At 38.7% G+C, this 12230-nt stretch overlaps 1 pseudogene; it reads right to left on the bottom strand.

The window, feature by feature from the left end:
- Positions 1-7701: 7701 nt before the first annotated feature.
- LOC136171267 (U6 spliceosomal RNA) lies at positions 7702-7770 on the bottom strand (annotated as a pseudogene).
- Positions 7771-12230: the final 4460 nt, after the last annotated feature.

The following is a 12230-nucleotide window of genomic DNA, read 5'->3' as shown; positions in this document are numbered from 1 at the left end:
ATCTAGGTTGGGCATAATAAAATACAGAAATGGTAAGGACCTAACAGAAGCAGAAGAGATTAAGAAGAGGTAGCAAGAATACACAGAAGAACTATACAAGAAAGATCTTAATGACCTGGATAACCATGATGGTGTGGTCACTCACTTAGAGCCAGACATTCTGGAGTGTGAAGTCATGTGGGTCTTAGGAAGCATTACTACAAACAGAGCTAGTGGAGGTGATGGAATTCCAGCTAAGCTGTTTAAAATCCTAAAAGATGATGCTGTTAAAGTGCTGCACTGAATATGTAAACAAATTTGGAAAACTCAGCAGTGGCCATAGGAGTGGAAAAGGTCAGTTTTCATTGCAATCCCAAAGAAGGGCAATGCCAAAGAATGTTCAAACTACCATACAATTGCACTCATTTCACATGCTGGCAGGTTATGCTTAAAATCCTTTAAGCTAGGCTTCAGCAGTATATGAACCTAGAACTTCCAGATGCACAAGCTGGGTTTCAAAGAGGCAGAGGAACCGAGATCAAATTGCCAACATTTGTTGGATCATGAAGAAAGCGAAGGAGTTTCAGAAAAATGTCTACTTCTGCTTCATTGACTACTAGGAATACTTTGACTATGAGGATCACAACAAATTAGAAGAATCTTAAAAAGATGGGAATACCAGACCACCTTACCTGCTTCCTGAGAAACCTGTGTGCAGGTCAAGCAGCAACAGTTAGAACCAGACATGGAATAGCTGACTGTTTCAAAGCTGGGAAAAGAGTACAGCAAGGCTATATATTGTAACCCTGTTTATTTAACTTCTATGCAGAGTGCATTATGTGAAATGTCAGGCTAGATAAATCACAAGGTGGAATCAAGATATCCAGAAGAAATTCAACAACCTGAGATATGCAGATGATACCATTCTAATGGCAGGAAGTGAAAAGGAACTAAAGAGCATCTTGATGAGGGTGAAAGAGGAGACTGAAAAAGCTGGCTTAAAACTCAACATTAAAAAAACTAAGATCATGGCATCTGGTCCCATCACTTCATGCCAAATAGAAGGGGAAAAAGTGGAAACAGTGACAGATTTTATTTTCTTGGGTTCCAAAATCACTGCAGATTGTGATTACAGCCATGTAATTAAAATATACTTGCTCCTCAGCTGGAGAACTATGACAAACCAGATAGAGTATAAAAAGGCAGAGATATCACTTTGCTGACAAAGGTCCATCTAGTCAAAGCTGTGGTTTTTCCACTAGTCAGTTACAGATATGAAAGTTGGACCATAAAGAAGCCTGAGTGCTGAAGAATTGGATGCTTTTGAACTGTGGTGCTGGAGAAGACTCTTGAGAGCCCCTTGGACAGCAAGGAGAACAAAATAGTCATCTGAAAGGAACTCAACTCTGAGTATACATTGGAAGGACTGATGCTGAAGCTGAAGCTCCAATACTTTGACCACCTGATGTGAGGAGTTGACTTGTTGGAAAAGACCCTGATGCTGGGAAAGACTGAAGACAAAAGAAGGGGGCAATGAAGAATGAGATGGCCGATTCAGTGGACATGAATTTGAGCAATCTGCGGGAGGTAGTGGAGGACAGAGGAGTCTGGGGTGCTGCAGTCCATGGGATCACAAAGAGTCAGACTCAACTTAGTGACTGAATAACCACAGCAACAACTATACAGCACAGAGAACTACGTTCAGTAGCCCATGATAAACCATAATGGAAAAGAATATGAAAGAATGTATCTTATGTATAACTGAATCACTTTGTTGTGCAGTGGAAATTTAACACAGCATTGTGAATTGACTACACTTCAATAGAAAAGAGAATAAGTGGCTGAATATTAGCTCAGGTTCCATCATGAAGTACAAATGTAGATTCACTTTACTTAGTTACAGTGAAACTTGTGTGTGTACATGTGTGGAATAGGTTGAAGAAGACACTATTTATTTGTAAAGTACCATAAATTTGTCTATTTTTTGCAGAAAGCAGTATTCTTTCAGGTTTGCTGTTATGGTCATTATTACCTTCAATTTTTAGCTATTTAATGGAGAGTTAAAAAATTAATCTTTTGGGGAGAGTATTTTGAGGGAAAAAAATCCAGTGACCACAAAGTCCCTTAAGTATGAAAACATGAGGAGAGAAATGCTAACAGTGGGCAAAATAAAGACCCTGGGATTATTTCAAGTTTTCTTAATTTGAACATTTATTTGTTATTCATATTTGATTTCCCCATTGCAACCTCATTAAAATAGGGTAATATGTGTATCAAGAGAAGAGAAATATATTTATTTAATGATTTGAGGAAGCACTGGGAAGGTTGTTTTGATGAAAATATTTTTCAGAGCTCTGCCACATAATTCTGAAAATCCACCATTAGAGAATCCTTCTTTTGGGAGTACCAATTATCTAGGAGGGATACCTATTAAACTGCTGTCAATCAAGAACATGTATACAAGGCCACAAAAGATTATCACAAAGCACAGGCTCTGGAGTCAGAGGGAACAAGGATTGAATTTGGCTTTGGCACTTACTAACTGTGAGATTCTGGGCAAATTACTTACCTTTACTGGGTCCCAATTTCTTCATCTGTCAAATGGGATTAATAATGGTTACCACATGAAAGACACAATTTAAATGAGCTGATATATTTGAAGAACCTAGTATAACACTTAAAGTAGGCTCTTAGTACACTGCAATGAAAATCATTAGCAATAGTAGGAATGTTTCATTTGAATTGGGGTCTGCATAGCTTTGGCAGTACATGAAGAAATTCCACGAGGTATACAGATTCAGATAATTTCAAAGGAGTCCATTTCCAGATTTTATACACACACACACACACACACACACACACACACACACATACATACATACATACATAAATGACTCTTTGTGATTCTACGGACTGTAGCCCGCCAGGCTCTTCTGTCTGTGGAATTCTCCAGGCAAGAATCCTGGAGTGAGTTGCTATTTCCTTCTCCAGGGGACTTTCCCAACCCAAGGATTGAACCTGGGTCTCCTGCATTGCAGGTGGATTCTTTACCATCTGAGCCATCAGGGAAGCCCTTATATATGTTATTTTTCCTTTCCTTTTCTGTATTTATCTGCTTCTTTACAAATGCACCTATATCAGGCTGCTTCTCCTTTTCCTTCTTTCACAATCACCCTTCTTCTGCCTTACAGGAGAGGCCTCATCCAACCCAAACTGTATGTTCTCTTGGGTGTGGAAGCCTCTGGTACACCAAGCAGAGGCAACTAAAACTATAAGCATTTGAGAGCTCCTTTTAATCAAAATGGCACCATGAACCAGAAGTAATAGGGTATCATGTCCTGTGCTTATCTCTGTTAAGAGCAACACATAACTGTTATGGAATGAATGTATATCCACAAAATTCATATGTTGAAATCTTCGCTCCCAATCTAATGGTATTTGGAGGCAAAGCCTTTGCAAGACAATTAGGTCCTGAGGGTAGAGCCCTCATGAATAGAATTAATGCCTTTATAAGAAGACACAAGAGAGCCTGCTCTTTCTTTCTCTGTTATATGGGATTACAATAAGAAGGTGGCACTCATCACATACCAGCTCTTCTGGGCCCTTGTTCTTAGACTTCATGGGCTCCAGAACTGTGAGAAATAAGTGTTTCTTGTTTAAACGGCATAGTCTATGGTAATTTGTTATAGCAGCCTGTATGGATTGAGACAATACCTTAAACAGATATGCTGATTATATATTTGGATGTTTTTTATTTCAAGTATATAATGGAATTATGCAGTGTGGGGGGTTGATATATATATATATATATTTTTTTTTTTGGTCTTAACTGGCAAAGAATGTATTGTTCCTGAGAAAAGAAACTCTTGAGAACAGAGTAAAAAGACAATTTCTTGGAAATATTGAAGCTGGCAGCACCTTATTTGCCCAGGTGACAAACTTATGATGGATTTCTGTACTTAGCTAGTTAGCTTTTTTGAAATATTCAAGATTTGTAAGAAGCATGCTGGGAAATGCCACTCTGCTATGAAACGCCCTTTCTCTGCAATTTCACCATCTCAGTAATGAGGATGAGCTCAGTGAATATGCTCATTTACCTGCATTTTAGTCTAGTCTCACTGGTATAATTTGCATGATTTCAAGGTGAAAAGACCCACAATGCTCATTTTTTAAGAAGGTGAAAGTTTTCTGCTCTCTGTCACTCATCAGTCTCTTTTATGCTCATTTATTAAATCTTACGACATGCTTATTACATGTCTTAGCTTGGACTACAGTAACAGAATATCAGAGATTAGGGGGCTTCAACAACAGAAATGTATTTTCTTGTAGTTCTAGAGGTGAAAGTCTGAGATCAGGATGCCAGCATGGTCCAGTTCTAGTGAGGTCCCTCTTCCTGGCAAAACGTAACGACCTTCTCACAGGTGCTTTTCTCCAAATAAAGTCACATTGTGGGGTGGCATTAGGACCTCAACCGAGGAGTGTTAGGGGGATGAAACTCAGTCCAAAGCATTAGGCTTAAGTAACTCAACAGGAATATGTTGCAGATTATACTTTAAATAATGTGCTCAACAATCCTTAATGCACAATTTTTAAGCCTGTACTTATTCATGATTGAGTTCTTTTTCTTGTAGTCAATTTACATAAAATATTTAAACTATATTCTTAATAGCAGAACATCTATTTAGCTTCAAAAGCAAATCAAAATTTTCCCCAAATGCAAATCTGTCTAAAAATGTATAAAATGACCTAAGCAAAATATGTTACATATTTAGAAAACCAGTTTGATTTAATTAGTATTAATCTCTCCTTTTCAAATGTTAATATGCTGATTCCAATTCTATGAAGTGTGTAATTACATCAACATATTTGACTTTAACCAACTTTGGGAAGAAATCACTTATATATCAGTAAATATCCTCTACTCTCTGTGTCTGTTTTTCTGTCACATCTTTGCTATGCATTTTGAGATGTCCTTACAAATGAAATGTGATATTCGTATATGTCCTTTTTTTACAAAGGGAAAAGTCCTAAAATACACAATTTGCAATTTTGTTTTTAATCCCAGTTTCATATATTTTAGCTCCATAAGCAAGATGCCTCTAGAAAAAACTGAGCTGTATAATCAATAGCATATGATAAGACTTGGTTAAGATTTTTTTGGTCAAATTTCCTAGAAATTGAGAAAATTATAAACTCTAATGCTTGGGTTTTTTTTTTTTTTTTTTTCTCCCAATTCTTTCCTTTCAGTAAAATAAGAAGAGGACTTATCCAAGTTGTCATTAAGTAAAAAATTAAAATATTTCTTTGATAATAGATCACCATGCTCTTTTGGCTTATAATTAAGAAGGCACTCAAGTAACAGAATGATATTTCCATAAGGAAATGCCTAACATTATCATTACTTATTAATTAAGTTTTCTAAGGGTTTATGTATATAAAAATGAAAAGCAGGAATAGAATGTTTGCTGAATCCTGGGTCATTCAAATAGTAAGTCAAGCCAAAGCTATAAGAGGAACGTATTAAAAAGATCCATCTATTCACTTAGATTAATTTTCCAATAAGACTTTACTTGCTATGTTTTATAATTGCATCTCAGAATATGTTGCAAATTTATGTTGCTTTGGCCAATTGTGTACTAAAATCATTGTAAAGGCAGCTCAACCTAGAAAACTTTAAAATTACTTAGAACTTTATGGTTATAAAAAATCACAGTTTAAACTTCAACCCATAAACAATTATTTTTGCTATTGTAGAGAAGTTAAAAGGGTGATCAGATAAAATCTTTCAATTATAAAAATGTATCACATTAATAAGATTCTCTGTGGGAAAATATGAGATCACAGAGAAAAATGTTCCAGTTGTTAAAAAAGAGATTGGGAAATTTTTAGTGAGTGGGAATAGATGTCAAATTGTTTTGGCATTTAGGGTTTGTTGCAAACAAATTATGACACAAATTTTATTTAAGTGAATATTTACAATATGCTAGAAAGTATACATTTTGAAGCTATTCAAACTTGCCATGAAAAATTTTAGGTACTTACTTGAAAAATGTAGGGGATATGTAGTTTTTCAAAATTCTTTTAGAGGGTATGAGAGAAAAAAGTTTGAAGATGAATAATTTAATGGGTCGAATCTTTACAGTTTTAACCATTGATGATAATGAACTTCATGGGGGGAAAAGTAGACAGAAACTTTAGAGTACAGAGAAAAGGGAAGACATAGGTATGTTATTGATATGAGCTCTTCTGATCATAAAATAGAGCTGGAGAAATAGTAACAAAAAAATTGTAGTTTTCAAAATTCTCAATTTTTGGCCAGCACCTTGAGACATGGCCTCATCCATTATTTATGAACTTTGCAAGCAGATTTATGTTGAAGTCAGTTCTCACCTCTGAAGGGATTAATGACTCCATTATCATACCTGTGATTAATAGGTACCTGAAACTGGGCTGGGTGCATGAGAAGCAAAGATGAACACACAGAAAAGTCCCTTAAAGAGTTTACACTGCAGAAGAAAGCTAGAAGTTGGTATATATATTCTTAAGTTGTAAGTCAATGATCATGTGCTTTTGAGTATTTTTCATCCAAATTCCATGATTCTCTGTGAAAAAATTAGAAGTATATGTCATTTGCATTATTTTAAAAGTTCCTTTACCTGTTGGGTATTTCTCTGCCTTTTCATCGTGTTTAGATTGCTGTGTCTGGAGTGGCCTTTCTGTATTCTGGTAGTCTGTGGTTCCTTTTTATTATGGAGGTTTCTCCCAGTGGGTGGGGTTGGACGATTGGCTTGTCAAGGTTTCTTGGTTAGAGAAGCTTGCTTCGGTGTTCTGGTACTTGGAACTGGATTTCTTCTCTCTGAAGTGCAATGAAGTGTCCAGTAGTGAGTTTTGAGATGGGTCTATGTGTTAGGTGTGACTTTGGGCAGCCTGTGTGTTGACGCTCAGGGCTATGTCCCTGCGTTGCTGGAGAATTTGCCTGGCATGTCTTGCTCTGGAACTTACTGGCTCTTGGGTGGTGGTTGGTTTCAGTGTAGGTATGGAGGCTTTTGGATGGTCTCTTATTACTTAATGTTCCCTGTAGTCAGGAGTTCTCTGGTGTTCTCAGGTTTTGGGTTTAAGTCTCCTGCCTCTGGATTTCAGTCTTCCAGTAGCCAGTAGCCTCAAGGCTTCTCCAACTGTACAGCACTGATAATAAAACTTCTAGGTTAAGGGTGAAAAGATTCTCCACAGTGAGGGACACCCAGAGAGGTTCACAGAGTTACATGAAGAAGAGGAGAGGGAGGAGGGAGATAGAGGTGAGCAGGAGGAGAAAAGGGGGGACTCAAGAGAAGAGAGACAGATCTACGCAGTACTCTATTCCATAAGTGTTCTCCATAGCCCAGAGCACCCACAGAGATTCACAGAATTGGATTCAGAAGAGAAGGGGAAGGGAGGAAATAGAGGTGATCTGGGGGAGAAACAGGCTAGTCAAAAGGGGGAGAGAGTAATCATCACACTCCTGAGTAAAAATGGATACTGAATATTCGATCCTTAAATGTCCAAACTTGATATCAAATACTAAAAAACAAAGATTAAAAATCTAGAGTAGAGGTTAGACTCTTAAAAATACAACATTAAAAACAAAAACACAAAAAATTTAAGAAATATATTTGAAATTCACTTTAAAAATAGGGCCTTTTTTTTTTTTGCAAGGTTATAGTGAAATGAAAATGAAAATAAGAAAAAAATATGGAACGCTTCATGAATTTACATGTCATCCTTGCGCAGGGGTCATGTTAATCTTCTCTGAAGGTGGTGATGGATTTGTGATAATTCTAACAATTCCTTAATGTGTGTAGTATTTTATAGTTTATAAGATGATTTCATCAGAAAACTAAGATCATGGCATCTGGTCCCATCACTTCATGGCAAATAGATGGGGAAACAGTGGAAACAGTGGCTGACTTTATTTTTTCAGACTCCAAAATCACTGCAGTTGGTGACTGCAGCCATGAAATTAAAAGACGCTTGCTCCTTGGAAGAAAAGTTATGACCAACCTAGACAGCATATTAAAAAGCAGAGACATTTTTGCTTTGCTGACAAAGTCCATCTACTCAAAGCTATGGTTTTTCCAGTAGTCATGTATGGATATGAGAGTTGGACTATAAAGAAAGCTGAGTGCTGAAGAATTGATGCTTTTGAACTGTGGTGTTGCAGAAGACTTTTGAGAGTCCCTTGGACAGCAAGGAGATCCAAACAGTCCATTCTAAAGGAAATCAACCCTGAATATTCATTGGAAGGACTGATACTGAAGCTGGAACTCCAATACTTTGGCCACCTGATGCAAAGAACTGACTCTTTTGAAAAGACTCTGATGTTGGGAAAGATTGAAGGCAGGAGGAGAAGGGGATGACAGAGGATGAGATTGTTGGATGCCATCACCGATTCAATGGACATGAGTTTGAGTAAACTCTGGGTTTGGTGATGGACAGGGAGGCCTGGCATGCTGCAGTCCATGGGGTCACAGAGAGTCGGACATGACTGACTGAACTGACTGACTGAAGATGATTTCATATGAAGTAGATCTTTTGGTCTTAGTAACAGCCAATTGTAGTAGACAAGACACATGCTATTACTCTTGACTTAGAGATGAGAACACTGTGGTCTAGAAGGACTAGGTTTGAAGCACATCATGTGGCCACTGAAAGGCAGAACAGGAGGGAACCCCGGTCCCTCAGGCTCCTGGTTGGGAGCCTGAATAAAGACCTTTGCCCGTGTTGCAGCCTGAATCACTGCTTCCTCTCCTGTATGTTGAGAAAGACAGCTCTCTGTGTGCCTCTTCTGTTCCTCCACATCATGTTGAGTGTACCAAATCTGCAAGGCTGTGACCACTCTTACCTGGACCATTTCTCAGGGTTGTTTATGCAGCTAGTAACTTTGAGAGGTCAGGTAAAAATTGCCACAAGCAGAAAGTCTTGCTTGCTATTTGCTATAAAAATATACATTCTTCAAATTCAGTTGTGACACAAACCCCCTGCATATTATCCATTGGGGCCCATCGTGTTGCTCCTATATATCTCGAGGACAATGGAAACCAAGGCAAATATACTGATAATCATGCTTTTTATTGTGCTATGGGTAAAAAAGACCTTTGTCTTTGGGCCAGAAGCCTCTTGTTTTCTTCTAGCATCCACAAAATAGTAACAGGTCAACTGAGCTCATAGGCAGGGTAAAATTAAATCTCATCTATGTTCAAACAGGAGATGGCAAGAGTGAATATTGACATTCTAGGAATCAGTGAACTAAAATGGATGGGTGGGATGGATGAATTTAACTCAGATGACCATTATATCTACTACTGTGTGCAGGAATCCCTTAGAAGAAATGGAGTAGCCATCATAGTCAACAAAAGAGTCAGAAATGCAGTACTTGGATGCAATCGCAAAAATGACAGAATGATCTCTGTTCGTTTCCAAGGCAAACCATTCAATATCATGGTAATCCAAGCCTACACCCCAACTACTAACACTGAAGAAGCTGAAGTTGAATGGTTCTATGAAGACCTACAAGACCTTTTAGAACTAACACCCAAAAAAGATGTCCTTTTCATTATAGGGGACTGGAATGCAAAAGGAGGAAGTCAAGAAACACCTGGAGTAACAGGCAGATTTGTCCTTGGAGTACAGAATGAAGCAGGGCAAAGGCTAATAGAGTTTTGCCAAGAGAACACACTGGTCATAGCAAACACCCTCCTCCAACAACACAAGAGAAGACTCTACACATGGACATCACCAGATGGTCAACACTGAAATCAGACTGATTATATTCTTTGCAGCCAAAGATGGAGAAGCTATACAGTCAGCAAAAACAAGACCAGGAGCTGACTGTGGCTCAGACCATGAACTCCTTATTGTCAAATTCAGACTTAAACGGAAGAAAGTAGGGAAAACCACTAGACCATTCAGGTATGACCTAAATCAAATCCCTTATGACTATACAGTGGAAGTGAGAAATAGATTTAAGGGCCTAGATCTGATAGAGTGCCTGATGAACTATGGACGGAGGTTTGTGACATTGTACAGGAGACAGGGATCAAGACCATCCCCAAGAAAAAGAAATGCAAAAAACCAAAATGGCTGTCTGAGGAGGCCTTACAAATAGCTGTGAAAAGAAGAGAGGTGAAAAGCAAAGGAGAAAAGGAAAGATTTTGAATTCAGAGTTCCAAAGAATAGGCAGGAGAGATAAGAAAGCCTTCCTCAGGGATCAATGCAAAGAAATAGAGGAAAACAACAAAATGGGAAAGACTAGAGATCTCTTCAAGAAAATTAGAGATGCCAAAGGAACATTTCAGGCAAAGATGGGTTTGATAAAGGACAGAAATGGTATGGACCTAACAGAAGCAGAAGATATTAAGAAGAGGTGGCAAGAATACACAGAAAAACTGTACAAAAAGGATCTTCATGAGCCAGATAATCACAATGGTGTGATCACTCACCTAGAGCCAGACATCCTGGAATGTGAAGTCAACTGGGCCTTAGAAAGCATCACTACGAACAAAGCTAGGGGATGTGATGGAATTCCACTTGAGCTCTTTCAAATCCTGAAAGATGATGCTGTGAAAGTGCTGCACACAATATGCCAGCAAATTGGGAAAACTCAGCAGTGGCCACAGAACTGGAAAAGGCCAGTTTTCATTCCAATCCCTAAGAAAGGCAATCCCAAAGAATGCTCAAACTACCACACAATTGCACTCATCTCATATGCTAGTAAAGTAATGCTCAAAATTCTCCAAGCCAGGCTTCAGCAATGCATGAACCATGAACTTCCAGATGTTCAAGCTGATTTTAGAAAAGGCAGAGGAACCAGAGATCAAATTGCCAATATCCACTGGATCATCAAAAAAGCAAGAGAGTTCCAGCAAAACATCTATTTCTGCTTTATTGACTACGCCAAAGCCTTCGACTGTGTGGATCACAATAAACTGTGGAAAATTCTGAAAGAGATGGGAATACCAGACCACCTGACTTGCCTCTTGAGAAACCTGTATGCAGGTCAGGAAGCAACAGTTAGAACTGGATATGGAACAACAGACTGGTTTCAAATAGGAAAAGGAGTATGTCAAGGCTGTATATTGTCACCCTGCTTATTTAACTTATATGCAGAATACATCATGAGAAATGCTGGGCTGGAAGAAGCACAAGCTGGAATCAAGATTGCTGGGAGAAATATCAATAACCTCAGATATGCTGATGACACCACCCTTATGGCAGAGAGTGAAGAGGAACTGAAAAGCCTCTTGATGAAAGTGAAAGAGGAGAGTGAAAAAGTTGGCTTAAAGCTCAATATTCAGAAAACAAGATTATGGCATCTGCTCCCATCACCTCATGGGAAATAGATGGGGAGACAGTGGAAACAGTGTCAGACTTTATTTTTTGGGGCTCCAAAATCACTGCAGATGTTGATTGCCACCATGAAATTAAAAGACGCTTACTCCTTGGAAGGAAAGTGATGACCAACCTAGATAGCATATTAAAAAGCAGAGACATTATTTTGCCAACAAAGGTCCGTCTGGTCAAGGCTATGGGTTTTCCAGTGGTCATGTATGGATGTGAGAGTTGGACTGTGAAGAAAGCTGAGCGCCGAAAAATTGATGCTTTTGAACTGTGGTGTTGGAGAAGACTCTTGAGAGTGCCTTGGACTGCAAGGAGATCCAACCAGTTCATGTAAAGGAGATCAGTCCTGGGTGTTCATTGGAAGGACTGATGCTGAAGCTGAAACTCCAATACTTTGGTCACCTCATGCGAAGAGTTGACTCATTGGAAAAGACCCTGATGCTGGGAGGGATTGGTGGAAGGAGGAGAAGGGGACGACAGAGGATGAGATGGCTGGATGGCATCACCGAATGAATGGGCATGAGTTTGAGTAAACTCCGGGAATTGGTGATGGACAGGGAGGCCTGGCGTGCTGTGATTCATGGGGTCGCAAAGAGTCGGACACTACTGAGCAACTGAACTGAACTGAATTGAACTGAGGACATAGCAAGGACACATACTTGTTAGATGTTTGAGGATGATGTGTGAGGATGTATAAAGTATGACAAGCCTCAAACGGGGCTTTAAATGGGGTATAGCCCCAGAATCTAAATTCAGGAACCCGAGAGTCCAGAAATAGTTCTTCTCAAAAAGAAGCTGGTAAAAATTGATACACTGTTGTCTGGAAGTAGAACAGATTATGTTCAAGGAATTTCTTGCTTATGTGGCAGGTTGGATAT

This window comes from Muntiacus reevesi, chromosome 6, assembly GCF_963930625.1.
Source record: "Muntiacus reevesi chromosome 6, mMunRee1.1, whole genome shotgun sequence".
In the NCBI taxonomy this organism is placed as follows: Eukaryota; Metazoa; Chordata; class Mammalia; order Artiodactyla; family Cervidae; genus Muntiacus; species Muntiacus reevesi.
This window is presented reverse-complemented; position numbering and strand designations above follow the sequence as displayed.